Source organism: Oncorhynchus nerka, linkage group LG12 (assembly GCF_034236695.1).
Source record: "Oncorhynchus nerka isolate Pitt River linkage group LG12, Oner_Uvic_2.0, whole genome shotgun sequence".
Lineage (NCBI taxonomy): Eukaryota > Metazoa > Chordata > Actinopteri > Salmoniformes > Salmonidae > Oncorhynchus > Oncorhynchus nerka.
In genome coordinates, this window is record NC_088407.1 from 24,855,156 (window position 1) to 24,870,155 (window position 15,000).

Consider the following 15,000-nt stretch of genomic DNA (forward strand, 5'->3'; position numbering starts at 1 on the left):
TAAAAAGCATGTTGATGAAAATAGATATGGGCTCCTTCTATAGAAATAGGTCCTGCCTCTCGCTAAGTAGTAGAAAGCAGATGATTCAGTCAACGTTCATGTCGGTCCTAGACAATGGCAACATCTTCCAGATGAACGCAGCTGCCACTCCATTAAAGCCGCCAGATGCCGGTTATTATCGTACACTGGGCTTCCCTACGGGCGACAGTTTAAGTAGTCATTACTGCATTCTCTAATAGAAAGTTGGTTGATGTCAGGTATGTCGATACATTGCTATGTTTTCATTTGTAAAGCCCTTTTACAAAAGTCCCACTGTACCTAACATCATGACTCAACTTTAGACATAGGAGTTACCACCCCCGGTCTCAGGGATGGATAACTCAGGACATTCCTTTGGTCTCTATGGAGATAGGTAAACCAGCTTAAGTTTAGTTGCACCTTAGTTGTGGAACAATCTCCAAAATGTCCTTAAAATTGATGTTTTGGTGCCTCTAGGGGAATTCAGAAAGCAGATTGAGGACCTTATTACTGATGAACGTGTTAGTTTATTATGATAATGTACAATGCATTTTGTATTTTTGTGTGTATTTTCTGTACTACATTTTTTTTCAATAAAATAAATATCAACAGTTCTTATTAATCATTATGTTATATACCCTGGCAGCAGAGGATCAAATCAAATCACATTTTATTTGTCACATGATTTGTAAACAACAGGTGCGGACTAACAGTCAAATGCTTACTTACGGACCCAACAATGGAGAGTGAAAAATATAAAAAATAATAGAACAAAATTACAACACGAGGAATAAATACACAATGAGTAATGATAACTTGGCTGTAAAGATTTCATGTAATGGACATACACAAAATAGTCCAAATTGTTGAAGCGAAATGAAAATAATTACTTGTTTCAAAAGTAAACAAAAAAGCATGAAGCCCATAAATAAGATCTGGTGCAGCCAATTACCTTCAGAAGGCACATAACTAGTTAAATAAAGTCCACCTGTGTGCAATCTAAGTGTCACATGATCTGTCACATGATCTCAGTATATATACACCTGTTCTGAAAGGCTCCAGAGTCTGCAATACCACTAAGCAAGGGGCACCACCAAGCAAGCGGCACCATGAAGACCAAGGAGCTCTCCAAACAGGTCAGGGACAAAGTTGTGGAGAAGTTCAGATCAGGGTTGGGTTATAAAAAATATCAGAAACTTTGAACATCCCACGGAGCACCATTAAATCCATTATTAAACAATAGAAAGAATATGTTACCACAACAAACCTCTGCCAAGAGAGGGCCGTCCACCAAAACTCATGGACCAGGCAAGGAGGGCATTAATCAGAGAGGCAACAAAGAGACCAAAGATAACCCTGAAGGAGCTGCAAAGCTCCACAGCAGAGATTGGAGTATCTGTCCATAGGACCACTTTAAGCCATACACTCTAAGAGTGGCCAGAAAAAAGCCATTGCTTAAAGAACGAAATAAGCAAACACGTTTGCTGTTTGCCAAAAGGCATGTGGGAGACTCCACAAACATTTGGAAAATGGTACTCCGGTCAGATGAGGCTAAAATTGAGCTTTTTGGCCATCAAGGAAAACGCTATGTCTGGCGCAAACCCAACACCTCTCATCACCCAGAGAACACCATCCCCATAGTAAAGCATGGTGGTGGCAGCATCATGCTGTGGGGATGTTTTTCATTGGCAGGGACTGGGAAATTGGTCAGGCTTGAAGGAATGATGGATGGCATTAAATACAGGGAAATTGAGGGAAACCTGTTTCAGTCTTCCAGAGATTTGAGACTGGGACGTGGGTTCACCTTCCAGCAGGACAATGACCCCAAGAATACTGCTAAAGCAACACTCTAGTGGTTTAAGGGGAACCGTTTAAATGCCTTGGAACGACCAAGTCAACGCCCAGACCTCAATCCAATTAAGAATCTGTGGTATGACTTAAAGATTGCTGTACACCAGCGGAAGCCATCCAACTTGAAGGAGCTGGAGCAGTTTTGTCTTGAATGGGCAAAAGTGGCTAGATGTGCCAAGCTTATAGAGACATACCCCAAGAGACTTGCAGCTGTATTTGCTGCAAGAGGTGCTCTACAAAGTATTGACTTTGGGGGGGTGAATAGTTATGCACACTCAAGATTTCAGTTTGTCGTCTTATTTCTTGTTTCTTATTTCTTGTTCAAAGTGGTAGACATGTTGTGTAAATCAAATGATACAAACCCCCCAAAAATATGTTTTAATTCCAGGTTGTAAGGCAACAAAATAGGAAAAATGCCAAGGGGGGAATAGTTTGGCAAGCCGCTGTACGACGTACTGTATAGGTTGGGGTAAAGTGACTAGGCAACAGGATAGATAATAAACAGTAGAAGCAGCATATGTCAAAGGAGTTAGTGGAAAGCAGTGAGTCAGATAGTCCGGGTAGCTATTTAGCATTTTTATGGCTTGGGGTCAAGTCTTGTTTCCAGACTTGGTGCATTGGTAACACTTGCCATGCGGTAGCAGAGAGAACAGTATATGACTTGGGTGGCTGAAGTATTTGACCATTTTTAGGGCTTTCTTCTGACACCGTCTTGTATAGAGGTCCTGAATGGCAGGGAGGTCAGCCTCAGTGATGTACTGGGCCGTACGCACTACCCTCTGTAGTGCCTTGCAGTCGGATGCCAAGCAATTGCCAAACCAAGCGGTGATGCAGCCAGTCAAGATGCTCTCAGACCGCCCTGGGAGCTTGGCAACATTTAGCCAGTCAGAACAGAGAGAGAGAAGAGGGCATTGCGGAATGAGACCAACTGACTCATCCATTTATTCATTCAGAACATAACACTACTACAGCTAACAACACAAAGCACTGTTAGGCTATCTTTAATCTGTTAGCATTTGCATGTTTCACTAGTAGTAGCAAATAGTCAATGGGGAATCAAGCCTGTGTGACCAAAGATACACTAATTGAGTAGCTGTTAGCATGTTTTTGGCTAGCAGCAGACATGTAAAATGAATGGGGAATTTAGCCAATGACCATAAGAATGCTAGTGAAGAAGCTAGCCTAGGACAGTGCTAGCGTAGTAGAGGCATGCGGCAGCAGAGGAACTGGGCGTTCCTGTTGTTATCACTAAGGTCAGGAGGTTATCTCGAAGCACTCACACTGGAGAGGGAAGCACTAACTGCACTCAACACACACCCCCGCACCAGGAGAAGAGAGGAGCTGGGCTCGGCCTCAAACACACACACACACACACAAACACTCACAGGCACAGACACACACGTGCAGACAGAAACACACAGGCACATAAACCATTTATAAAAGGTCTACATGCCTTCCAGTCACATAGGCGGTTGCTAAGGGGCTTCCATGTAAACAATAACATTAAGAGATATGATGGCAGCCTAACTATGTCACAGTAGACCTGAGCTAAAGAATGGCAGAGCAAACAACGCGTCTGAGAACTGCACTTAGCCGAGGGAGGGAGCGAGGGAGAGAGGGGGAGAGGGGGAGAGGGAGGGGTGGATGGAAGGAGCCGGTGAGTGATGGAAAAAATGATACTGGGCAGGCAGGTGTAATGGTCAAAACAGAGGGAGAAGGAGGAAGAAAAAGGTATGTTTAAAAAAGAAAGAGTGAGGGGGAGAGAGACGCAGGTAGAACAACAAGAGGGAGGAAAAGATAAAGAGAGAGCTCAAATACAGATGTCTGTTCAAAAACTGAAAGGGAGAAAACAGGGAAATAGACAACGAGACAAAAATCGAGAAAAAGAGAAAGAAAAGCGGGGCGATAGAAAAACAGAAACAGTGTTTAGAGTCTTGGTAGAGATATGCTCACGGATGGTTAACAGTAGCCTCGCTTGTTGGGTGGTGCTTTGGAGGCTCACTGAGATTAGTATGTGCTTCACACCTTTTCTTCCTCTGCTTCCCTGCTACGCCCTCTCAGGTCAACACAGCTAACCGGTATCACTGGGCTACTGTTACAGGTCACACATAATGCTTCAATTAAAGTTCTGTACGCAACACACATCTCAACAGTCTTTCTGTGCAGGACGGTTCTATAACAAAACAAACCTTGGTTCCAATGCTCACATATAACCGAGTTAAGTTAAGTAACGTGACCTTTTAAACAACTTTATAGAGTTTGCCTTTCCAACTAAATAAATCACTTGGGACCAGACCCAGAATAAATGAACAGATGCAGCTCAACTCACTTGCCCTCAGCGCCCTGCCTCTCTCCCTTTGTTGGACCGCATCTCTCTCTCTATCCCTCGCTCCCTCTCTCCCGACAGACAATAGTGCCATTCATGTGGCCACACTTTGAAACACGGAGTGGGGGATGGAGGGGCCAGAGGTGATGGAGGGAGGAGGGGGTTGAGTGAGGGGGGGGGGACTTTCCTCTCCTTTCTTCTCCGGGGTCTTTTATGAGGGCAGAAACATCATTTTCTCAACACCGGCCGCCGCCCTGCCTCGACCTTCACGGCTAGAGAAAAGACTGGAGTGTTAGTTTCTCTGACCCTCACCCCCTCCTCTTCTGACCTCTACTCCCTCCTTCTCTTCTATCCCCTCTCCTCATCTCCTCCCCTCTGCCCTCTCTCCGTCTGTCTCTGCTGAGTGTGTGTGTCTCTGCTGTGTGTGTGTGTGTGTGTGTGTGTGTGTGTGTGTGTGTGTGTGTGTGTGTGTGTGTGTGTGTGTGTGTGTGTGTGTGTGTGTGTGTGTGTGTGTGTGTGTGTGTGTGTGTGTGTACCATACGGTGGCTGGTTAGATAGGGTATTCGGTGCCCCACATATCCCAGATTCCTCAGAGGCAACTTGAGCCGTGTCCGAACCAAAGCCACACAGGTGCAGCCAGCGGGACAACAGGGATGTGTGTTTCTGAGTGCCTCTCTCTATCCCTGTGTGTGAGAACATGAGAATGCGGGGGTCGAAACCAACCCAACCAGCACAGACAAGACAGAGTGTTGAGTCTGTGCCCATGAGAAAAAGCCCTCAAAGCCCCACAGAGGAGCTAGATAAAAATCAATTAGAGTCTTACTTCAAACCAATAGATCTCCATGATTTGTCCATTAAACTAAACACAACCTCATGTGCTACAAAGGACCCCAAAGTACATTCCCATTATTGAATAGTAAACCAGTTCTCTGGTAGATTTATGGAGCACATGCATTAACCTGTCTGGGGTAGACTCATGGTATACACCTAATCACACAGACAGGTCCTGAGCAGTCTCGGAAGGCCCCAATGTACACACACTGTCACACACACACGGATGCGGATGCGAGCACGCACACATGGAGTGCAAAGTCTTCCAGACTACTGTGCAAACATCAATGCAAGTCTCATTGAGGAGACCAAAGATATACATCCATCCATACTCAGTCTACATACAGCAGGGGTTCCACAGTGCTATCACACCATTAAATAAAGATGTGGTTATCTCAAGAGCATTACTATGGTACAGAGACCTTCTTTGAGAGCACACAGAGTTTTCAGAGTAGAGAAGGTCATTGATGACAATTCGGCTGTCCCAAACGGCGCACTATTCCTTATACGTTTTGTCATAGGGCTTTGGTCAAAAGGATGCAACCTTTGACTATCTTCCACTAAGGAGTCATTGCCTAGATCAGTGAGAAGAAAAGAGCAAGTGATGAGGAGGAGGAGGTGTGAAAAGAGTGGGAATGGAGTGAAGGAGAGTGAGAAAGAGCAAGAGAAATGGAGCAATTACATTGAAGAGAGAGAGAGAGAGAGAGAGAGAGAGAGAGAGAGAGGGGGAGAGGGAGATCGAGAGAGAGAGAGCGAGAGAGAGAGAAAGGGGGAGAGAGAGAGAGATGGTCAGAGAGAGAGAACGGGAGAGAGAGAGAGGGAGAGATGGTCAGAGAGAAAGGGAGAGAGAGAGAGGGAGAGATGGTCAGAGATAGAGAAAGGGAGAGAGAGAGAGAGAGAGAGAGAGAAAGGGAGAGAGAGAGAGGGAGAGATGGTCAGAGAGATGGAGAAAGGGAGAGAGAGAGAGGGAGCGATGGTCAGAGAGATGGAGAAAGGGAGAGAGAGAGAGAGAGAGAGGGAGAGATGGTCAGAGAGATGGAGAAAGGGAGAGAGAGAGGAGAGATGGTCAGAGATGGAGAAATGGAGAGAGAGAGAGAGAGATGGTCAGAGAGAGAGAAAGGGAGAGAGAGAGGGAGAGATGGTCAGAGAGATGGAGAAAGGGAGAGAGAGAGAGAGAGAGAGATGGTCAGAGAGATGGAGAAAGGGAGAGAGAGAGAGAGGGAGAGATGGTCAGAGAGATGGAGAAAGGGAGAGAGAGAGAGGGAGAGATGGTCAGAGAGATGGAGAAAGGGAGAGAGAGAGAGAGATGGTCAGAGAGAGAGAAAGGGAGAGAGAGAGAGGGAGAGATGGTCAGAGAGATGGAGAAAGGGAGAGAGAGAGAGAGAGAGAGAGAGAGAGAGAGAGAGAGAGAGAGATGGTCAGAGAGATGGAGAAAGGGAGAGAGAGAGAGAGGGAGAGATGGTCAGAGAGATGGAGAAAGGGAGAGAGAGAGAGAGAGAGAGAGGGAGAGATGGTCAGAGAGATGGAGAAAGGGAGAGAGAGAGAGGGAGAGATGGTCAGAGAGATGGAGAAATGGAGAGAGAGAGAGAGAGAGATGGTCAGAGAGAGAGAAAGGGAGAGAGAGAGGGAGAGATGGTCAGAGAGATGGAAAAAGGGAGAGAGAGAGAGAGAGAGAGATGGTCAGAGAGATGGAGAAAGGGAGAGAGAGAGAGAGGGAGAGATGGTCAGAGAGATGGAGAAAGGGAGAGAGAGAGAGGGAGAGATGGTCAGAGAGATGGAGAAAGGGAGAGAGAGTTGCTAACAGAAGAACTACAAGGTTGCTGTAAAGTCACTGAGTGCTGGAAGGGCTGCTGGAATGTTTGCGGTGAGAAAGAACGACGGGAATAATGCTTTCCATATGGTTGCTTCTGACGCAGGGAGAGAGGGTGGGAGAGAAAGAGAGAGGTAGAGGGAGAGAATGAAAGAAAGAGAGGGAGAGGCAGGTAGGGCTGAGGAGGTTGTGTTTGAATAGTTAGCCAGCGTCGTGGGACTCTGAAGGTAAGAGTGTCCTTGTCACTGCAGTGCACAGCATCCCTCATCAGCACACACACTGATCGCCACACACACACAGATCTACACACACACACACCCTCCCTTCCGTCTGTCCGGAGGCGGTCTGGAATGCCGCAGCGCTAGTGTCACATCCAGTACACATCACACACCCGGTAACCACGGAGACATGGGATGCAGGCACGCTGATGGCTTGGCCTTTCTAAAGAACACACATCCAAAATCCTTCTCTCTCTCCCTTCCATCTCTCTCTCCCTTCCATCTCTCTCCCTCCCTTCCATCTCTCTCTCCCTTCCATCTCTCTCTCTCCCTCCCTTCCCATCTCTCTCCCTCTCTCCCTTCCATCTCTCTCCCTCCCTTCCATCTCTCTCTCTCCCTTCCATCTCTCTCTCCCTTCCATCTCTCTCTCCCTTCCATCTCTCTCTCCCTTCCATCTCTCTCTCCCTTCCATCTCTCTCTCCCATCTCTCTTTCTCCCTTCCATCTCTCTCTCTCCCTTCCATTTCTCTCCCTTCCATCTCTCTCTCTCCCTTCCATCTCTCTCCCTCCCTTCCCATCTCTCTCTCTCTCTCTCCCTTCCATCTCTCTCTCCCTTCCATCTCTCTCCCTCCCTTCCATCTCTCTCTCCCTTCCATCTCTCTCTCTCTCCCTTCGATCTCTCTCTCCCTTCCATCTCTCTCTCCCTTCCATCTCTCTCCCTCCCTTCCATCTCTCTCTCTCCCTTTCATCTCTCTCCCTCCCTTCCATCTCTCTCTCTCCCTTCCATCTCTCTCCCTCCCTTCCATCTCTCTCTCTCCCTTTCATCTCTCTCCCTCCCTTCCATCTCTCTCTCTCCCTTCCATCTCTCTCCCTCCCTTCCATCTCTCTCTCTCCCTTCCATCTCTCTCTCCCATCTCTCTTTCTCCCTTCCATCTCTCTCTCTCCCTTCCATCTCTCTCCCTCCCTTCCATCTCTCTCTCTCTCTCCCTTCCATCATCTCTCTCTCCCTTCAATCTCTCTCTCCCTTCCATCTCTCTCTCCCTTCGATCTCTCTCTCCCTTCCATCTCTCTCTCCATTCTCTCTCTCTCTCCCTTCCATCTCTCTCTCCCTTCCTATCTACCCCTTTACACTTTTTTAAATTTATTTTTTGTTCTATTTCATTTTAGAGGGAGGATCAGCTTAATATTGCGGAAAGAATGTTGCTTTCAATGTAATTGTCTGCATCATTTCCAATCCCCCATATTTTTGGGGTAAATATATATCCATTCACGCATGCATACATATACCGTAATTGCTGGACTATTAAGCGCACCCGAATATAAACCGCACCCACTGAATTATTAAAAAATATGTATTTTGTACATAAATAAGCCGCACATGTCTATAAGCCGCAGGTGCCTACCGGTACATTGAAACAAATGAACTTTACACAACCTTTAAACGAAACACGGCTTGTAACAAAAATAAATAGGCTTCAACGAAACACGGCTTGTAACAAAAATAAATAGGCCTTAATGAAACACGGCTTGTAACAAAAATGAAACAGTAGCCTACCAGTAAAGTCATTGGTCACTATCTTCCTCCTCCTGTGCACTGAAACCACTGAAGTCATCTCCTTCGGTGTCGGAGTTGAATAGCCTCAGAATTGCTTCATCCGATGTTGGATCGTTTTCATTGTCGCTCTCGTCACTTTCATCCGGAGGCAAATTCCCCGCTGAGCTCATGCTGCCCCTTCAACACGCAGCAGTCCAGCCTTTCGAAACCCGTTGATGATAGTGGATTTTTTTGACAATGCTCCACGCTGTCAGGACCCACTGGCAGACTTGACCATAAGTTGCTCTTCGCATGCGGCCCGTTTTAGTGAAGGATTTCTCCCCACTTGTCATCCAAGCCTCCCACTGAACAAGGAGCGCCACCTTAAATACACGATTTACACTGATGTCGAGTGGCTGCAAATACTTTGGGCCATCTGCTTTTCTTCCCTCTGAAAGGTTTGTTGTCTTTTTGCACTGAGTCAGTTCCTCACGCTGCTGTTTACAAAGTCTTATAATCGACTCATTAAGGCCAAGCTCCCATGCAGCAGCTCTATTTCCTTTTCCAACAGCCAGATCGATCGCCTTCAACTTGAAAGCTGCATCATATGCATTTCTCCGTGTCTTTGCCATGATGAGGGTGACAAAAATACTACCGTAATCAGAATGATGGGAAGTTTGAGCGTGCTCGATTTACGTCACATTATGTGACGGTGCTCAGTTTTTTGGCGGCATGAATCTTGTGAAAGCGGGAAAAATCCATAAATTAGCCGCGTCATTGTATAAACCGCGAGGTTCAAAGTGTGGGAATAAAGTAGCGGCTTATAGTCGGTACACATATATACATACACATACCTATATAGACATACATACTTTTTTACAGAATATACCTTTATTATTCGCCGCTAACCCTTCCGCCGATCCCCCAATTGGAGTAAACTAATAAACACTTCTGCTTCTACCTTCAATCCATACATCTTATACACATTCTACAGACACAGTCTACTTTACAATAGTTCTCTCTTGTTTGTTCTTAGTCCTTCCTCTATTTCTGATGTCCATCCAGTTTGATTTCTATTTGTAACTATGCTATTTCACAACCTTTCTGAACCTATATACATTTTACAGATCCCGTATGCTTTACATTGTTTATCTTGCTATTAGTCCCACCCTTCAGCTCCATTCAACCCCTCATATCTATCTCTCAACATCATCCATTTCGGATTTTTATTTGCCATATATTTTTCAACTGTGCTATAATGATTTACAAAAGTACTGAACCTTTCTATTCTCATAGCTTCTACAGATTGTAAATTAAAAATTAAAAAATGTGCTAAAATAATTATTATATTATTGATTGATTGACTATGGCTTTTCAAATCACCCAGTATTGCTATCTGCAGCATTAGTTCTAGGCAAATGTTGTAATTCTTCAGCCATTCCTGGACCTGTGACCAAAAACGAGCTACATATGGACAATACCAAAATAAATGATCTAATGACTCTGCCTCCTCACAGCAGAATCTGCAGAGCTGGGAAGATTGTATCCCCCATATATATAACATTCTATTAGTTGCAAGAAATTTGTATAGTAATTTACAGTGGGGCAAAAAAGTATTTAGTCAGCCACCAATTGTGCAAGTTCTCCCACTTAAAAAGATGAGAGAGGCCTGTAATTTTCATCATAGGTACACTTCAACTATGACAGACAAAATGAGAAAAAAAATCCAGAAAATCACATTGTAGGATTTTTAATGAATTTATTTGCAAATATTGGTGGAAAATAAGTATTTGGTCACTTACAAACAAGCAAGATTTCTGGCTCTCACAGACCTGTAACTTCTTCTTTAAGAGGCTCCTCTGTCCTCCACTCGTTAGGCTCCTCTGTCCTCCACCTGTTTGAATATGTTATCAGTATAAAAGACCCCTGTCCACAACCTCAAACAGTCACACTCCAAACTCCACTATGGCCAAGACCAAAGAGCTGTCAAAGGACACCAGAAACAAAATTGTAGACCTGCACCAGGCTGCGAAGACTGAATCTGCAATAGGTAAGCAGCTTGGTTTGAAGAAATCAACCGTGGGAGCAATTATTAGGAAATGGAAGACATACAAGACCACTGATAATCACCCTTGATCTGGGGCTCCACGCAAGATCTCACCCCATGGGGTCAAAATGATCACAAGAACGATGAGCAAAAATCCCAGAACCACACAGGGGAACCTAGTGAATGACCTGCAGAGAGCTGGGACCAAAGTAACAAAGCCTACCATCAGTAACACACTACGCCACCAGGGACTCAAATCCTTCAGTGCCAGACGTGTCCCCCTGCTTGAGCCAGTACATGTCCAGGCCCGTCTGAAGTTTGCTATAGAGCATTTGGATGATCCAGAAGAAGATTGGGAGAATGTCATATGGTCAGATGAAACCAAAATATAACTTTTTGGTAAAAACTCAACTCGTCGTGTTTGGAGGACAAAGAATGCTGAGTTGCATCCAAATTACACCATACCTACTGTGAAGCATGGGGGTGGAAACATCCTGCTTTGGGGCTGTTTTTCTGCAAAGGGACTAGGAAGACTGTTCCGTGTAAAGGAAAGAATGAATGGGGTCATGTATCGTGAGATTTTGAGTGAAAACCTCCTTCCATCAGCAAGGGCATTGAAGATGAAACGTGGCTGGGTCTTTCAGCATGACAATGATCCCAAACACACCGCCCGGGCAACGAAGGAGTGGCTTCATAAGAAGCATTTCAAGGTCCTGGAGTGGCCTATCCAGTCTCCAGATCTCAACCCCATAGAAAATCTTTGGGGGGAGTTGAAAGTCTGTGTGGGGCAACAGCCCCAAAACATCACTGCTCTAGAGGAGATCTGCATGGAGGAATGGGCCAAAATACCAGCAACAGTATGTGAAAATCTTGTGAAGACTTACAGAAAACGTTTGACCTCTGTTATTGCCAACAAAGGGTATATAACAAAGTATTGAGATAAACTTTTGTTATTGACCAAATACTTATTTTCCACCATAATTTGCAAATAAATTCATTAAAAATCCTACAATGTGATTTTCTGGATTTTTTTCTCATTTTGTCTGTCATAGTTGAAGTGTACCTATGATGAAAATTACAGGCCTCTCTCATCTTTTTAAGTGGGAGAACTTGCACAATTGGTGGCTGACTAAAAACTTTTTTGCCCCACTGTATATTGAAAAATTCGAAGTTTTGAATCCGGCGTTGTTTTGCGTATCAATTCATAAACCATGTGCCATGGAATGGGTACATCGAAAATCTCTTCCCAACTATTTTGCAATTTATATGGCATAGCTGTCAGTTTTTGGTCCTTAAATGAAATTGGTATATGTTTTTATTTATCACACTTTTCTTTAACCACTTATGTTCTTTAATACAGGGCCGACATACAAGTTCCTTACTTTTTCCCCTTCTACTTGCCACTTCCATTTTTGTGGTAATGCTGCAATTAATTGGTTGTAATTTTGGGTAGAGCAGACATTTCCATGTTACACTCTTCCATCTCTCTCTCCCTTCCTCTCTCTCTATACACTCTTCCATCTCTCTCTCCCTTCCTCTCTCTCTCTATACACTCTTACATCGCTCACTCCCTTCCTATCTCTCTATACACTCTTACATCTCTCTCTCTCTTTACACTCCTCCATCTCTCTCTCTCTTTACCTTCCTCTCTCTCTATACACTCTTCCATCTCTCTCTCTCTTTACACTCCTCCATCTCTCTCCCTTCCTCTCTCTTTACACTTTTCCATCTCTCTCTCTCTCTTTACACTCTTCCATCTCTCTCTCCCTTCATCTCTCTCTCTATACACTCTTCCATCGCTCTCTCCCTTCCTATCTCTCTCTCTATACACTCTTACATCTCTCTCTCCCTTCCTCTCTCTCTATACACTCTTACATCTCTCTCTCTCTTTACACTCCTCCATCTCTCTCCCTTCCTCTCTCTTTACACTTTTCCATCTCTCTCTCTCTCTTTACACTCTTCCATCTCTCTCTCCCTTCCTCTTTCTCTCTATACACTCTTCCATCTCTCTCTCCCTTCCTCTCTCTCTATACACTCTTACATCTCTCTCTCCCTTCCTCTCTCTCTATACACTCTTACATCTCTCTCTCTCTTTACATTCCTCCATCTCTCTCTCTTTACCTTCCTCTCTCTCTCTATATACACTCTTCCATCTCTCTCTCTCTTTACACTCCCCCATCTCTCTCCCTTCCTCTCTCTTTACACTTTTCCATCTCTCTCTCTCTTTACATTCTTCCATCTCTCTCCCTTTCTCTCTCTCTCTTTACACTCTTCCATCTCTCTCTTTCTCTCTCTCTCTTCACACTCTTCCATCTATCTATCTTTACACTCTTCCATCTCTCTCTCTTTACACTCTTCCATCTCTCTCTCTTCACACTCTTCCATCTCTCTCTCTTCACACTCTTCCATCTCTCTCTCTTTACACTCTTCCATCTCTCTCCCTTCCTCTATCTCTCTTTACACTCTTCCATCTCTCTCCCCTTCTCTCTCTCTCTTCACACTCTTCCATCTCTCTCTCTTTACACTCTTCCATCTCTCTCTCTTTACACTCTTCCATCTCTCTCTCTTTACAGTCTTCCATCTCTCTCTCTATTTACACTCTACCTCTCTCTCTCTTTACACTCTACCTCTCTCTCTCTCTTTACAGTCTTCCATCTCCCTCTCTCTCTTTACACTCTACCCCTCTCTCTCTTTACAGTCTTCCATCTCTCTCTCTCTCTTTACACTCTACCTCTCTCTCTCTTTACAGTCTTCCATCTCTCTCTCTCTTTGCACTCTACCTCTCTCTCTCTTTACAGTCTTCCATCTCTCTCTCTTTACACTCTACCTCTCTCTCTCTTTACAGTCTTCCATCTCTCTCTCTCTTTACACTCTACCTCTCTCTCTCTCTTTACAGTCTTCCATCTCTCTCTCTCTCTTTACACTCTACCTCTTTCTCACTTTACACTCGTCCATCTCTCTCTCCCTTCCTCTCTCTCTCTCTCTCTCTTTACACTCTTCCATCTCTCTCTACCTCTTTATCTTTGCACTGGTCCATCTCTCTATCCCTTCCTCTCTCTCTCTTTATACTCTTCCATCTCTCTAGCCCTTCCTCTCTCTCTCTTTACACTCTTCCATCTCTCTCTACCTCTTTCTCTTTGCACTGGTCCATCTCTCTATCCCTTCCTCTCTCTCTCTTTATACTCTTCCATCTCTCTCTACCTCTCTATCCCTTCCTCTCTCTCTCTTTATACTCTTCCATCTCTCTAGCCCTTCCTCTCTCTCTCTTTACACTCTTCCATCTCTCTCTACCTCTTTCTCTTTGCACTGGTCCATCTCTCTATACCTTCCTCTCTCTCTCTTTATACTCTTCCATCTCTCTCTACCTCTTTCTATCTCTCTGTCCCTCTACACTTTTCTATCTCTGTCTACCTCTTTCTCTCTTTACACTCTTCCATCTCTCTCTTCACACTCTTCCATCTCTCTCTCCCTTCCTCTCTCTCTCTCTCTTTCCACTCTTCAATCCCTCTCTCCCACCCCTCTCTATCCCTCCCCCCTTTCTCTCCCCCTCTGTCTCAGTATGTAGTCCAGTCTAAGGCAGGATGATTTGTGGCTGGCTAGATTGGTCCCATTAAGAATGTCTATAGGAGGTGTGAGCTGATGGAGAACCCAGGTCCTGGACAGGCCTGAGCCAGAGGGCCCCCCAGTGTGTGTGTGTCTGAGTTCTGACGAGGCTTTTAACGGCTAAAACGTGCTCCTTTAGCGCTCCAGCTGGTCTTTATTTCTCACTCAGAGTGTGTGTGTCTGTCTGCGAGGTTCAACTCATTCTCTCAAACCATCTCTGTAATTAAATAAGGTCAGTGAGGGCTTTGGGGGGAATGAGGGCCGACACCATAGACATCCCACATGGAAAAGGAGAGGTGGAAAGATGGAGGGGTGGAGGTGGAGAGGTGGGTGGAGGGGAGAGGTAGAGGGGTGGGTGGAGGGAGAGGAGAGGTAGAGAGGTGGATGGAGGGGAGAGGAGAGGTAGAGGTTTGGGTGGAGGGGAGGGGAGAGGTGGAGGGGTGGGTGGAGGGGAGAGGAGGTAGAGGGTTGGGTGGAGGGGAGGGGAGAGGTGGAGGGTTGGGTGGAGGGAGAGGAGAGGTAGAGGGTGGGTGGAGGGGAGAGGAGGGGTAGGGGTTGGGTTGGAGGGGAGGGGAGAGGTAGAGGGTTGGGTGGAGAGGAGAGGTGGAAAATGGAGGGGAGAGGTAGAGGGTGGGTGGGTGGAGGGAGAGGAGAGGTAGAGAGGTGGGTGGAGGGGAGAGGAGAGGTAGAGGGGGTGGGTGGAGGGGAGAAGAGAGGTAGAGGGGTGGGTGGAGGAGGGAGGGGAGAGGTGGAGGGGGGTGAG

General features: G+C 45.6%; 1 protein-coding gene across 1 annotated transcript in view; it reads right to left on the bottom strand.

Annotated features, from left to right (window-relative positions):
- LOC115121865 (ephrin-B2-like) overlaps positions 1-15,000 on the bottom strand; it is a 143,043-nt gene that overhangs the window by 84,024 nt on the left and 44,019 nt on the right. The window lies entirely within an intron of this gene.